Below are 13594 nucleotides of genomic sequence, written 5' to 3' on the forward strand. Positions count from 1 at the left end.
CATCACTTTGATATTGAAATAGAAACTGTTTTCGACATGAGATTTTTATACAGAAAACTTATGAAACGGATGAAATTTATACAGATATGAGATCAATCGATGAAATACAGTTTGCCATTTGTAGTTTCTGTCCTCCATAATTTTAATTTTCAAGTTCACTAGAAAGTTGATTTCAAGGATATGTGCGAATTTACAGAAACGACGTCCACGAATTACATGGGTATTAAAATGCACAACTACATACGCCTCCGTGGCCCAATGGATAAGGCACCGGCCTCCTAAGCCGGGGATTGCGGGTTCGAGTCCCGTCGGAGGTAGACAATTTTTACTAGCGTTACAACATATTCTGCCTAAATGCACTTTTTCACAAAGATCCGTTGAAAAAAATGCTGTTATTGTAGCTACATAACGGCATTTGAAATTAATTTTGTGCTTCGAAAGACTTACCAAACATGCAGCCATAACCTTTCAGCGTCCTCGAATTCACCCTAGCGTCGCTATGACAATATTCGACAATGGAGAGGATCGACGTACTTCCTTGTGAAGTCAGACTTCAGTCAAAGCGCAAATTAACGATTGTAAACTGAAAATTTCGTGTTTTTTCCTAATTTGACAAATTTACCGGTAAAGTTATATTCGTTCGTTACGACTTGTAGTGACTTAGGAATTCGTCTGTCGACCTTTTTATAACAGTTTTATCAAGGTAAATATGAACATGCCGCGGGACAAAATAAAATGAAGGTCCCGGGAAAATGAAAATAAGAGGACAGGTGAAGGAGCTAGAAGAAGATATATAGGAACACACAGAGAAAATTATAAAAAGGAATGTCTACAACACCCGGTATTCCCAGGCGGTCACCCATCCAAGTACTAACCGAGCTCGACGCTGCTTAACTGCGGTGATCGGACGAGAACCGGTGTTTTCAGCGTGATATGGTCGTAGACACTAAGGTGAGCAAAATAAAGGAATATAAAGCTAAGAAACGCGGGAAGTATATATATGGAATCATCACTTTGATATTGAAATAGAAACTGTTTTCGACATGAGATTTTTATACAGAAAACTTATGAAACGGATGAAATTTATACAGATATGAGATCAATCGATGAAATACAGTTTGCCATTTGTAGTTTCTGTCCTCCATAATTTTAATTTTCAAGTTCACTAGAAAGTTGATTTCAAGGATATGTGCGAATTTACAGAAACGACGTCCACGAATTACATGGGTATTAAAATGCACAACTACATACGCCTCCGTGGCCCAATGGATAAGGCACCGGCCTCCTAAGCCGGGGATTGCGGGTTCGAGTCCCGTCGGAGGTAGACAATTTTTACTAGCGTTACAACATATTCTGCCTAAATGCACTTTTTCACAAAGATCCGTTGAAAAAAATGCTGTTATTGTAGCTACATAACGGCATTTGAAATTAATTTTGTGCTTCGAAAGACTTACCAAACATGCAGCCATAACCTTTCAGCGTCCTCGAATTCACCCTAGCGTCGCTATGACAATATTCGACAATGGAGAGGATCGACGTACTTCCTTGTGAAGTCAGACTTCAGTCAAAGCGCAAATTAACGATTGTAAACTGAAAATTTCGTGTTTTTTCCTAATTTGACAAATTTACCGGTAAAGTTATATTCGTTCGTTACGACTTGTAGTGACTTAGGAATTCGTCTGTCGACCTTTTTATAACAGTTTTATCAAGGTAAATATGAACATGCCGCGGGACAAAATAAAATGAAGGTCCCGGGAAAATGAAAATAAGAGGACAGGTGAAGGAGCTAGAAGAAGATATATAGGAACACACAGAGAAAATTATAAAAAGGAATGTCTACAACACCCGGTATTCCCAGGCGGTCACCCATCCAAGTACTAACCGAGCTCGACGCTGCTTAACTGCGGTGATCGGACGAGAACCGGTGTTTTCAGCGTGATATGGTCGTAGACACTAAGGTGAGCAAAATAAAGGAATATAAAGCTAAGAAACGCGGGAAGTATATATATGGAATCATCACTTTGATATTGAAATAGAAACTGTTTTCGACATGAGATTTTTATACAGAAAACTTATGAAACGGATGAAATTTATACAGATATGAGATCAATCGATGAAATACAGTTTGCCATTTGTAGTTTCTGTCCTCCATAATTTCAATTTTCAAGTTCACTAGAAAGTTGATTTCAAGGATATGTGCGAATTTACAGAAACGACGTCCACGAATTACATGGGTATTAAAATGCACAACTACATACGCCTCCGTGGCCCAATGGATAAGGCACCGGCCTCCTAAGCCGGGGATTGCGGGTTCGAGTCCCGTCGGAGGTAGACAATTTTTACTAGCGTTACAACATATTCTGCCTAAATGCACTTTTTCACAAAGATCCGTTGAAAAAAATGCTGTTATTGTAGCTACATAACGGCATTTGAAATTAATTTTGTGCTTCGAAAGACTTACCAAACATGCAGCCATAACCTTTCAGCGTCCTCGAATTCACCCTAGCGTCGCTATGACAATATTCGACAATGGAGAGGATCGACGTACTTCCTTGTGAAGTCAGACTTCAGTCAAAGCGCAAATTAACGATTGTAAACTGAAAATTTCGTGTTTTTTCCTAATTTGACAAATTTACCGGTAAAGTTATATTCGTTCGTTACGACTTGTAGTGACTTAGGAATTCGTCTGTCGACCTTTTTATAACAGTTTTATCAAGGTAAATATGAACATGCCGCGGGACAAAATAAAATGAAGGTCCCGGGAAAATGAAAATAAGAGGACAGGTGAAGGAGCTAGAAGAAGATATATAGGAACACACAGAGAAAATTATAAAAAGGAATGTCTACAACACCCGGTATTCCCAGGCGGTCACCCATCCAAGTACTAACCGAGCTCGACGTTGCTTAACTGCGGTGATCGGACGAGAACCGGTGTTTTCAGCGTGATATGGTCGTAGACACTAAGGTGAGCAAAATAAAGGAATATAAAGCTAAGAAACGCGGGAAGTATATATATGGAATCATCACTTTGATATTGAAATAGAAACTGTTTTCGACATGAGATTTTTATACAGAAAACTTATGAAACGGATGAAATTTATACAGATATGAGATCAATCGATGAAATACAGTTTGCCATTTGTAGTTTCTGTCCTCCATAATTTTAATTTTCAAGTTCACTAGAAAGTTGATTTCAAGGATATGTGCGAATTTACAGAAACGACGTCCACGAATTACATGGGTATTAAAATGCACAACTACATACGCCTCCGTGGCCCAATGGATAAGGCACCGGCCTCCTAAGCCGGGGATTGCGGGTTCGAGTCCCGTCGGAGGTAGACAATTTTTACTAGCGTTACAACATATTCTGCCTAAATGCACTTTTTCACAAAGATCCGTTGAAAAAAATGCTGTTATTGTAGCTACATAATGGCATTTGAAATTAATTTTGTGCTTCGAAAGACTTACCAAACATGCAGCCATAACCTTTCAGCGTCCTCGAATTCACCCTAGCGTCGCTATGACAATATTCGACAATGGAGAGGATCGACGTACTTCCTTGTGAAGTCAGACTTCAGTCAAAGCGCAAATTAACGATTGTAAACTGAAAATTTCGTGTTTTTTCCTAATTTGACAAATTTACCGGTAAAGTTATATTCGTTCGTTACGACTTGTAGTGACTTAGGAATTCGTCTGTCGACCTTTTTATAACAGTTTTATCAAGGTAAATATGAACATGCCGCGGGACAAAATAAAATGAAGGTCCCGGGAAAATGAAAATAAGAGGACAGGTGAAGGAGCTAGAAGAAGATATATAGGAACACACAGAGAAAATTATAAAAAGGAATGTCTACAACACCCGGTATTCCCAGGCGGTCACCCATCCAAGTACTAACCGAGCTCGACGCTGCTTAACTGCGGTGATCGGACGAGAACCGGTGTTTTCAGCGTGATATGGTCGTAGACACTAAGGTGAGCAAAATAAAGGAATATAAAGCTAAGAAACGCGGGAAGTATATATATGGAATCATCACTTTGATATTGAAATAGAAACTGTTTTCGACATGAGATTTTTATACAGAAAACTTATGAAACGGATGAAATTTATACAGATATGAGATCAATCGATGAAATACAGTTTGCCATTTGTAGTTTCTGTCCTCCATAATTTTAATTTTCAAGTTCACTAGAAAGTTGATTTCAAGGATATGTGCGAATTTACAGAAACGACGTCCACGAATTACATGGGTATTAAAATGCACAACTACATACGCCTCCGTGGCCCAATGGATAAGGCACCGGCCTCCTAAGCCGGGGATTGCGGGTTCGAGTCCCGTCGGAGGTAGACAATTTTTACTAGCGTTACAACATATTCTGCCTAAATGCACTTTTTTTATGGTGGTCGAGTGGACCTTTAATTGACTGGACGTGTTGTTTATGTCTAAGGAAAAATTACTATGTTATAAGTGATTGCTCGGATTTCCAAGCGTATTTTTGGAATATAAACATTCTAACTTGTATCAGAAGTAAGTTGTTTTCTTTAATTATGACAAAACTGTCGTTTGTAATGTTTTACGTATTTGTAAACATTGTCGTATAGAAAGAGGCCACCGAAGGTGAATTGTTTTATAATGGAGAGACTTCCATCTTTATTGATGAGCACCATAGAAAACGCTTGTGAACAATTTAGAAATATAACATTTACCGTGCATGGTGAAAATGACAGAGCACGTATTTCTATCATGTTTTCAAATGAAGATAACAATAAAAGTAAACGAAAGTCTAATTCAACTGTCAATCGTGACAAAAAACGTATGAAGGAATATAACAATATTGTTGATAGTGTTTCTAATATTGAAAAACATACCGAAGTGATTCATTTGAATAGTGCATTTGAAACAAATCAAATACGGGACGAAACGGTAGCAACAAATACATCAGATATAATGGACATTGAAGAGAACCCGTCTGAGGCCTCCACTACTGCATGTACAGGTAACATTGAAACCGGTATAGAACGTCCAAATATAGAACTGTGTTCAATCGATACAGGTAAAGAATGTTCTGTGTCATTGAATAGTGAAATAAACAATGTAAATAAAAACAAACGTGGATTATCCATTGACATAATTGAAAAGGATAAATGTAAAACAAAAGGAAATGTACTTTCAGAATTTCCGCCGCTTAGGAAAGTAAATTACAGTGATATTCTATCTGTTACATCTCAACGCGATAGAATGGTAGAACAAAAGGACAAAAGTAAACAAACATTTCCGTCAAATATTGCAACTGATATTAAGTTAATTCCAAAATTTGTTTTGAAACAATCAGGAGGTCGCAACGAAATATTGATCGGAAAAACATTGAGGAATCGTCTGATATTGTATCATATAGATGATAAAGAATTTGAAATACTCGATTGCAGTGACCGAGGGTTCTATAAATTTAACAAAGTGTTGACTGAAGATTTCCGTGATGTAAGAACTATACCAAAACTGATGACTGATGATGTGAGAAAAGGACTAGATGAGATGATAGAATTTGCGACAAATAAAAAACTTTAATTGTTTTATTATTTTATTATATGTTGATTTGTAAGAGAGATAGTTTGTATGGTGTTTGCGAGAATGGTGTGAAAAAGTTTTTCAAAATATTTTGATAATTTTTGTGCTCTGTTTGAATGTCTTAAAATAGCTGATGATTGACTCGATATTTAATACTACGAATTTTGATTGCGTTGTGGAATGGAATCCAGCCCAGTGCGAACAATATTTCTATTGTATTATTTTTTGTCCTCCGTCGGAAAATAAGACGTCATAATCATTTTTCACTCTAATTTTTCTTTGTATTCTGTGTAAGCTTTTTATCAATTTGAATGTATGTGCTGAATGGTAGATAAGAGTGAGTTAGAATATAAGTATATGAATATGTTTCTATAGAATATGATATGATATCTATATATGAGTATATAGTCATGCAGATAATTGTGTTCGTGAGAAATATTTCACGCATATGAATTGTAAATGTAGAATATTGAATGTTTCTTTTCAGAGAAAGGACAATAATTGATAATATTGTTTTTATTGATGTGTAATTCTGAACTGTGATATGTAAATACGATGTTTGATTATAATAAAGATAAAAAAAAAAAGGCACCGGCCTCCTAAGCCGGGGATTGCGGGTTCGAGTCCCGTCGGAGGTAGACAATTTTTACTAGCGTTACAACATATTCTGCCTAAATGCACTTTTTCACAAAGATCCGTTGAAAAAAATGCTGTTATTGTAGCTACATAATGGCATTTGAAATTAATTTTGTGCTTCGAAAGACTTACCAAACATGCAGCCATAACCTTTCAGCGTCCTCGAATTCACCCTAGCGTCGCTATGACAATATTCGACAATGGAGAGGATCGACGTACTTCCTTGTGAAGTCAGACTTCAGTCAAAGCGCAAATTAACGATTGTAAACTGAAAATTTCGTGTTTTTTCCTAATTTGACAAATTTACCGGTAAAGTTATATTCGTTCGTTACGACTTGTAGTGACTTAGGAATTCGTCTGTCGACCTTTTTATAACAGTTTTATCAAGGTAAATATGAACATGCCGCGGGACAAAATAAAATGAAGGTCCCGGGAAAATGAAAATAAGAGGACAGGTGAAGGAGCTAGAAGAAGATATATAGGAACACACAGAGAAAATTATAAAAAGGAATGTCTACAACACCCGGTATTCCCAGGCGGTCACCCATCCAAGTACTAACCGAGCTCGACGCTGCTTAACTGCGGTGATCGGACGAGAACCGGTGTTTTCAGCGTGATATGGTCGTAGACACTAAGGTGAGCAAAATAAAGGAATATAAAGCTAAGAAACGCGGGAAGTATATATATGGAATCATCACTTTGATATTGAAATAGAAACTGTTTTCGACATGAGATTTTTATACAGAAAACTTATGAAACGGATGAAATTTATACAGATATGAGATCAATCGATGAAATACAGTTTGCCATTTGTAGTTTCTGTCCTCCATAATTTTAATTTTCAAGTTCACTAGAAAGTTGATTTCAAGGATATGTGCGAATTTACAGAAACGACGTCCACGAATTACATGGGTATTAAAATGCACAACTACATACGCCTCCGTGGCCCAATGGATAAGGCACCGGCCTCCTAAGCCGGGGATTGCGGGTTCGAGTCCCGTCGGAGGTAGACAATTTTTACTAGCGTTACAACATATTCTGCCTAAATGCACTTTTTCACAAAGATCCGTTGAAAAAAATGCTGTTATTGTAGCTACATAATGGCATTTGAAATTAATTTTGTGCTTCGAAAGACTTACCAAACATGCAGCCATAACCTTTCAGCGTCCTCGAATTCACCCTAGCGTCGCTATGACAATATTCGACAATGGAGAGGATCGACGTACTTCCTTGTGAAGTCAGACTTCAGTCAAAGCGCAAATTAACGATTGTAAACTGAAAATTTCGTGTTTTTTCCTAATTTGACAAATTTACCGGTAAAGTTATATTCGTTCGTTACGACTTGTAGTGACTTAGGAATTCGTCTGTCGACCTTTTTATAACAGTTTTATCAAGGTAAATATGAACATGCCGCGGGACAAAATAAAATGAAGGTCCCGGGAAAATGAAAATAAGAGGACAGGTGAAGGAGCTAGAAGAAGATATATAGGAACACACAGAGAAAATTATAAAAAGGAATGTCTACAACACCCGGTATTCCCAGGCGGTCACCCATCCAAGTACTAACCGAGCTCGACGCTGCTTAACTGCGGTGATCGGACGAGAACCGGTGTTTTCAGCGTGATATGGTCGTAGACACTAAGGTGAGCAAAATAAAGGAATATAAAGCTAAGAAACGCGGGAAGTATATATATGGAATCATCACTTTGATATTGAAATAGAAACTGTTTTCGACATGAGATTTTTATACAGAAAACTTATGAAACGGATGAAATTTATACAGATATGAGATCAATCGATGAAATACAGTTTGCCATTTGTAGTTTCTGTCCTCCATAATTTCAATTTTCAAGTTCACTAGAAAGTTGATTTCAAGGATATGTGCGAATTTACAGAAACGACGTCCACGAATTACATGGGTATTAAAATGCACAACTACATACGCCTCCGTGGCCCAATGGATAAGGCACCGGCCTCCTAAGCCGGGGATTGCGGGTTCGAGTCCCGTCGGAGGTAGACAATTTTTACTAGCGTTACAACATATTCTGCCTAAATGCACTTTTTCACAAAGATCCGTTGAAAAAAATGCTGTTATTGTAGCTACATAACGGCATTTGAAATTAATTTTGTGCTTCGAAAGACTTACCAAACATGCAGCCATAACCTTTCAGCGTCCTCGAATTCACCCTAGCGTCGCTATGACAATATTCGACAATGGAGAGGATCGACGTACTTCCTTGTGAAGTCAGACTTCAGTCAAAGCGCAAATTAACGATTGTAAACTGAAAATTTCGTGTTTTTTCCTAATTTGACAAATTTACCGGTAAAGTTATATTCGTTCGTTACGACTTGTAGTGACTTAGGAATTCGTCTGTCGACCTTTTTATAACAGTTTTATCAAGGTAAATATGAACATGCCGCGGGACAAAATAAAATGAAGGTCCCGGGAAAATGAAAATAAGAGGACAGGTGAAGGAGCTAGAAGAAGATATATAGGAACACACAGAGAAAATTATAAAAAGGAATGTCTACAACACCCGGTATTCCCAGGCGGTCACCCATCCAAGTACTAACCGAGCTCGACGCTGCTTAACTGCGGTGATCGGACGAGAACCGGTGTTTTCAGCGTGATATGGTCGTAGACACTAAGGTGAGCAAAATAAAGGAATATAAAGCTAAGAAACGCGGGAAGTATATATATGGAATCATCACTTTGATATTGAAATAGAAACTGTTTTCGACATGAGATTTTTATACAGAAAACTTATGAAACGGATGAAATTTATACAGATATGAGATCAATCGATGAAATACAGTTTGCCATTTGTAGTTTCTGTCCTCCATAATTTTAATTTTCAAGTTCACTAGAAAGTTGATTTCAAGGATATGTGCGAATTTACAGAAACGACGTCCACGAATTACATGGGTATTAAAATGCACAACTACATACGCCTCCGTGGCCCAATGGATAAGGCACCGGCCTCCTAAGCCGGGGATTGCGGGTTCGAGTCCCGTCGGAGGTAGACAATTTTTACTAGCGTTACAACATATTCTGCCTAAATGCACTTTTTCACAAAGATCCGTTGAAAAAAATGCTGTTATTGTAGCTACATAATGGCATTTGAAATTAATTTTGTGCTTCGAAAGACTTACCAAACATGCAGCCATAACCTTTCAGCGTCCTCGAATTCACCCTAGCGTCGCTATGACAATATTCGACAATGGAGAGGATCGACGTACTTCCTTGTGAAGTCAGACTTCAGTCAAAGCGCAAATTAACGATTGTAAACTGAAAATTTCGTGTTTTTTCCTAATTTGACAAATTTACCGGTAAAGTTATATTCGTTCGTTACGACTTGTAGTGACTTAGGAATTCGTCTGTCGACCTTTTTATAACAGTTTTATCAAGGTAAATATGAACATGCCGCGGGACAAAATAAAATGAAGGTCCCGGGAAAATGAAAATAAGAGGACAGGTGAAGGAGCTAGAAGAAGATATATAGGAACACACAGAGAAAATTATAAAAAGGAATGTCTACAACACCCGGTATTCCCAGGCGGTCACCCATCCAAGTACTAACCGAGCTCGACGCTGCTTAACTGCGGTGATCGGACGAGAACCGGTGTTTTCAGCGTGATATGGTCGTAGACACTAAGGTGAGCAAAATAAAGGAATATAAAGCTAAGAAACGCGGGAAGTATATATATGGAATCATCACTTTGATATTGAAATAGAAACTGTTTTCGACATGAGATTTTTATACAGAAAACTTATGAAACGGATGAAATTTATACAGATATGAGATCAATCGATGAAATACAGTTTGCCATTTGTAGTTTCTGTCCTCCATAATTTCAATTTTCAAGTTCACTAGAAAGTTGATTTCAAGGATATGTGCGAATTTACAGAAACGACGTCCACGAATTACATGGGTATTAAAATGCACAACTACATACGCCTCCGTGGCCCAATGGATAAGGCACCGGCCTCCTAAGCCGGGGATTGCGGGTTCGAGTCCCGTCGGAGGTAGACAATTTTTACTAGCGTTACAACATATTCTGCCTAAATGCACTTTTTCACAAAGATCCGTTGAAAAAAATGCTGTTATTGTAGCTACATAACGGCATTTGAAATTAATTTTGTGCTTCGAAAGACTTACCAAACATGCAGCCATAACCTTTCAGCGTCCTCGAATTCACCCTAGCGTCGCTATGACAATATTCGACAATGGAGAGGATCGACGTACTTCCTTGTGAAGTCAGACTTCAGTCAAAGCGCAAATTAACGATTGTAAACTGAAAATTTCGTGTTTTTTCCTAATTTGACAAATTTACCGGTAAAGTTATATTCGTTCGTTACGACTTGTAGTGACTTAGGAATTCGTCTGTCGACCTTTTTATAACAGTTTTATCAAGGTAAATATGAACATGCCGCGGGACAAAATAAAATGAAGGTCCCGGGAAAATGAAAATAAGAGGACAGGTGAAGGAGCTAGAAGAAGATATATAGGAACACACAGAGAAAATTATAAAAAGGAATGTCTACAACACCCGGTATTCCCAGGCGGTCACCCATCCAAGTACTAACCGAGCTCGACGCTGCTTAACTGCGGTGATCGGACGAGAACCGGTGTTTTCAGCGTGATATGGTCGTAGACACTAAGGTGAGCAAAATAAAGGAATATAAAGCTAAGAAACGCGGGAAGTATATATATGGAATCATCACTTTGATATTGAAATAGAAACTGTTTTCGACATGAGATTTTTATACAGAAAACTTATGAAACGGATGAAATTTATACAGATATGAGATCAATCGATGAAATACAGTTTGCCATTTGTAGTTTCTGTCCTCCATAATTTCAATTTTCAAGTTCACTAGAAAGTTGATTTCAAGGATATGTGCGAATTTACAGAAACGACGTCCACGAATTACATGGGTATTAAAATGCACAACTACATACGCCTCCGTGGCCCAATGGATAAGGCACCGGCCTCCTAAGCCGGGGATTGCGGGTTCGAGTCCCGTCGGAGGTAGACAATTTTTACTAGCGTTACAACATATTCTGCCTAAATGCACTTTTTCACAAAGATCCGTTGAAAAAAATGCTGTTATTGTAGCTACATAACGGCATTTGAAATTAATTTTGTGCTTCGAAAGACTTACCAAACATGCAGCCATAACCTTTCAGCGTCCTCGAATTCACCCTAGCGTCGCTATGACAATATTCGACAATGGAGAGGATCGACGTACTTCCTTGTGAAGTCAGACTTCAGTCAAAGCGCAAATTAACGATTGTAAACTGAAAATTTCGTGTTTTTTCCTAATTTGACAAATTTACCGGTAAAGTTATATTCGTTCGTTACGACTTGTAGTGACTTAGGAATTCGTCTGTCGACCTTTTTATAACAGTTTTATCAAGGTAAATATGAACATGCCGCGGGACAAAATAAAATGAAGGTCCCGGGAAAATGAAAATAAGAGGACAGGTGAAGGAGCTAGAAGAAGATATATAGGAACACACAGAGAAAATTATAAAAAGGAATGTCTACAACACCCGGTATTCCCAGGCGGTCACCCATCCAAGTACTAACCGAGCTCGACGCTGCTTAACTGCGGTGATCGGACGAGAACCGGTGTTTTCAGCGTGATATGGTCGTAGACACTAAGGTGAGCAAAATAAAGGAATATAAAGCTAAGAAACGCGGGAAGTATATATATGGAATCATCACTTTTATATTGAAATAGAAACTGTTTTCGACATGAGATTTTTATACAGAAAACTTATGAAACGGATGAAATTTATACAGATATGAGATCAATCGATGAAATACAGTTTGCCATTTGTAGTTTCTGTCCTCCATAATTTCAATTTTCAAGTTCACTAGAAAGTTGATTTCAAGGATATGTGCGAATTTACAGAAACGACGTCCACGAATTACATGGGTATTAAAATGCACAACTACATACGCCTCCGTGGCCCAATGGATAAGGCACCGGCCTCCTAAGCCGGGGATTGCGGGTTCGAGTCCCGTCGGAGGTAGACAATTTTTACTAGCGTTACAACATATTCTGCCTAAATGCACTTTTTCACAAAGATCCGTTGAAAAAAATGCTGTTATTGTAGCTACATAACGGCATTTGAAATTAATTTTGTGCTTCGAAAGACTTACCAAACATGCAGCCATAACCTTTCAGCGTCCTCGAATTCACCCTAGCGTCGCTATGACAATATTCGACAATGGAGAGGATCGACGTACTTCCTTGTGAAGTCAGACTTCAGTCAAAGCGCAAATTAACGATTGTAAACTGAAAATTTCGTGTTTTTTCCTAATTTGACAAATTTACCGGTAAAGTTATATTCGTTCGTTACGACTTGTAGTGACTTAGGAATTCGTCTGTCGACCTTTTTATAACAGTTTTATCAAGGTAAATATGAACATGCCGCGGGACAAAATAAAATGAAGGTCCCGGGAAAATGAAAATAAGAGGACAGGTGAAGGAGCTAGAAGAAGATATATAGGAACACACAGAGAAAATTATAAAAAGGAATGTCTACAACACCCGGTATTCCCAGGCGGTCACCCATCCAAGTACTAACCGAGCTCGACGCTGCTTAACTGCGGTGATCGGACGAGAACCGGTGTTTTCAGCGTGATATGGTCGTAGACACTAAGGTGAGCAAAATAAAGGAATATAAAGCTAAGAAACGCGGGAAGTATATATATGGAATCATCACTTTGATATTGAAATAGAAACTGTTTTCGACATGAGATTTTTATACAGAAAACTTATGAAACGGATGAAATTTATACAGATATGAGATCAATCGATGAAATACAGTTTGCCATTTGTAGTTTCTGTCCTCCATAATTTCAATTTTCAAGTTCACTAGAAAGTTGATTTCAAGGATATGTGCGAATTTACAGAAACGACGTCCACGAATTACATGGGTATTAAAATGCACAACTACATACGCCTCCGTGGCCCAATGGATAAGGCACCGGCCTCCTAAGCCGGGGATTGCGGGTTCGAGTCCCGTCGGAGGTAGACAATTTTTACTAGCGTTACAACATATTCTGCCTAAATGCACTTTTTCACAAAGATCCGTTGAAAAAAATGCTGTTATTGTAGCTACATAACGGCATTTGAAATTAATTTTGTGCTTCGAAAGACTTACCAAACATGCAGCCATAACCTTTCAGCGTCCTCGAATTCACCCTAGCGTCGCTATGACAATATTCGACAATGGAGAGGATCGACGTACTTCCTTGTGAAGTCAGACTTCAGTCAAAGCGCAAATTAACGATTGTAAACTGAAAATTTCGTGTTTTTTCCTAATTTGACAAATTTACCGGTAAAGTTATATTCGTTCGTTACGACTTGTAGTGAC

General features: G+C 38.1%; 23 non-coding genes across 23 annotated transcripts; 12 read left to right on the forward strand and 11 right to left on the reverse strand.

Annotated features, from left to right (window-relative positions):
* Positions 1 to 244: 244 nt before the first annotated feature.
* On the forward strand, positions 245 to 317 carry Trnar-ccu (transfer RNA arginine (anticodon CCU)). Its single transcript has one exon. It is a non-coding gene; the product is annotated as a tRNA-Arg (tRNA).
* Positions 318 to 826: 509 nt separating this feature from the next.
* Positions 827 to 945, reverse strand: LOC139529197 (5S ribosomal RNA). Its single transcript, XR_011665817.1, has one exon. It is a non-coding gene; the product is annotated as a 5S ribosomal RNA (ribosomal RNA).
* Positions 946 to 1251: 306 nt separating this feature from the next.
* On the forward strand, positions 1252 to 1324 carry Trnar-ccu (transfer RNA arginine (anticodon CCU)). The gene has a single exon. It is a non-coding gene; the product is annotated as a tRNA-Arg (tRNA).
* Positions 1325 to 1833: 509 nt separating this feature from the next.
* On the reverse strand, positions 1834 to 1952 carry LOC139529208 (5S ribosomal RNA). The gene has a single exon (XR_011665828.1). It is a non-coding gene; the product is annotated as a 5S ribosomal RNA (ribosomal RNA).
* Positions 1953 to 2258: 306 nt separating this feature from the next.
* Trnar-ccu (transfer RNA arginine (anticodon CCU)) lies at positions 2259 to 2331 on the forward strand. Its single transcript has one exon. It is a non-coding gene; the product is annotated as a tRNA-Arg (tRNA).
* A 509-nt stretch (positions 2332 to 2840) lies between these two features.
* Positions 2841 to 2959, reverse strand: LOC139529167 (5S ribosomal RNA). Its single transcript, XR_011665790.1, has one exon. It is a non-coding gene; the product is annotated as a 5S ribosomal RNA (ribosomal RNA).
* Positions 2960 to 3265: 306 nt separating this feature from the next.
* Trnar-ccu (transfer RNA arginine (anticodon CCU)) lies at positions 3266 to 3338 on the forward strand. The gene has a single exon. It is a non-coding gene; the product is annotated as a tRNA-Arg (tRNA).
* A 509-nt stretch (positions 3339 to 3847) lies between these two features.
* On the reverse strand, positions 3848 to 3966 carry LOC139529219 (5S ribosomal RNA). The gene has a single exon (XR_011665839.1). It is a non-coding gene; the product is annotated as a 5S ribosomal RNA (ribosomal RNA).
* Positions 3967 to 4272: 306 nt separating this feature from the next.
* On the forward strand, positions 4273 to 4345 carry Trnar-ccu (transfer RNA arginine (anticodon CCU)). The gene has a single exon. It is a non-coding gene; the product is annotated as a tRNA-Arg (tRNA).
* A 2366-nt stretch (positions 4346 to 6711) lies between these two features.
* On the reverse strand, positions 6712 to 6830 carry LOC139529148 (5S ribosomal RNA). The gene has a single exon (XR_011665772.1). It is a non-coding gene; the product is annotated as a 5S ribosomal RNA (ribosomal RNA).
* Positions 6831 to 7136: 306 nt separating this feature from the next.
* On the forward strand, positions 7137 to 7209 carry Trnar-ccu (transfer RNA arginine (anticodon CCU)). The gene has a single exon. It is a non-coding gene; the product is annotated as a tRNA-Arg (tRNA).
* A 509-nt stretch (positions 7210 to 7718) lies between these two features.
* LOC139529160 (5S ribosomal RNA) lies at positions 7719 to 7837 on the reverse strand. The gene has a single exon (XR_011665783.1). It is a non-coding gene; the product is annotated as a 5S ribosomal RNA (ribosomal RNA).
* A 306-nt stretch (positions 7838 to 8143) lies between these two features.
* Positions 8144 to 8216, forward strand: Trnar-ccu (transfer RNA arginine (anticodon CCU)). The gene has a single exon. It is a non-coding gene; the product is annotated as a tRNA-Arg (tRNA).
* Positions 8217 to 8725: 509 nt separating this feature from the next.
* On the reverse strand, positions 8726 to 8844 carry LOC139529171 (5S ribosomal RNA). The gene has a single exon (XR_011665794.1). It is a non-coding gene; the product is annotated as a 5S ribosomal RNA (ribosomal RNA).
* Positions 8845 to 9150: 306 nt separating this feature from the next.
* On the forward strand, positions 9151 to 9223 carry Trnar-ccu (transfer RNA arginine (anticodon CCU)). The gene has a single exon. It is a non-coding gene; the product is annotated as a tRNA-Arg (tRNA).
* A 509-nt stretch (positions 9224 to 9732) lies between these two features.
* LOC139529177 (5S ribosomal RNA) lies at positions 9733 to 9851 on the reverse strand. The gene has a single exon (XR_011665799.1). It is a non-coding gene; the product is annotated as a 5S ribosomal RNA (ribosomal RNA).
* Positions 9852 to 10157: 306 nt separating this feature from the next.
* On the forward strand, positions 10158 to 10230 carry Trnar-ccu (transfer RNA arginine (anticodon CCU)). Its single transcript has one exon. It is a non-coding gene; the product is annotated as a tRNA-Arg (tRNA).
* Positions 10231 to 10739: 509 nt separating this feature from the next.
* LOC139529178 (5S ribosomal RNA) lies at positions 10740 to 10858 on the reverse strand. Its single transcript, XR_011665800.1, has one exon. It is a non-coding gene; the product is annotated as a 5S ribosomal RNA (ribosomal RNA).
* A 306-nt stretch (positions 10859 to 11164) lies between these two features.
* On the forward strand, positions 11165 to 11237 carry Trnar-ccu (transfer RNA arginine (anticodon CCU)). The gene has a single exon. It is a non-coding gene; the product is annotated as a tRNA-Arg (tRNA).
* A 509-nt stretch (positions 11238 to 11746) lies between these two features.
* LOC139529179 (5S ribosomal RNA) lies at positions 11747 to 11865 on the reverse strand. Its single transcript, XR_011665801.1, has one exon. It is a non-coding gene; the product is annotated as a 5S ribosomal RNA (ribosomal RNA).
* A 306-nt stretch (positions 11866 to 12171) lies between these two features.
* On the forward strand, positions 12172 to 12244 carry Trnar-ccu (transfer RNA arginine (anticodon CCU)). Its single transcript has one exon. It is a non-coding gene; the product is annotated as a tRNA-Arg (tRNA).
* A 509-nt stretch (positions 12245 to 12753) lies between these two features.
* On the reverse strand, positions 12754 to 12872 carry LOC139529181 (5S ribosomal RNA). Its single transcript, XR_011665802.1, has one exon. It is a non-coding gene; the product is annotated as a 5S ribosomal RNA (ribosomal RNA).
* A 306-nt stretch (positions 12873 to 13178) lies between these two features.
* Trnar-ccu (transfer RNA arginine (anticodon CCU)) lies at positions 13179 to 13251 on the forward strand. Its single transcript has one exon. It is a non-coding gene; the product is annotated as a tRNA-Arg (tRNA).
* Positions 13252 to 13594: the final 343 nt, after the last annotated feature.

The sequence above is a fragment of the Mytilus edulis genome, chromosome 6, assembly GCF_963676685.1.
Source record: "Mytilus edulis chromosome 6, xbMytEdul2.2, whole genome shotgun sequence".
Classification (NCBI taxonomy): domain Eukaryota; kingdom Metazoa; phylum Mollusca; class Bivalvia; order Mytilida; family Mytilidae; genus Mytilus; species Mytilus edulis.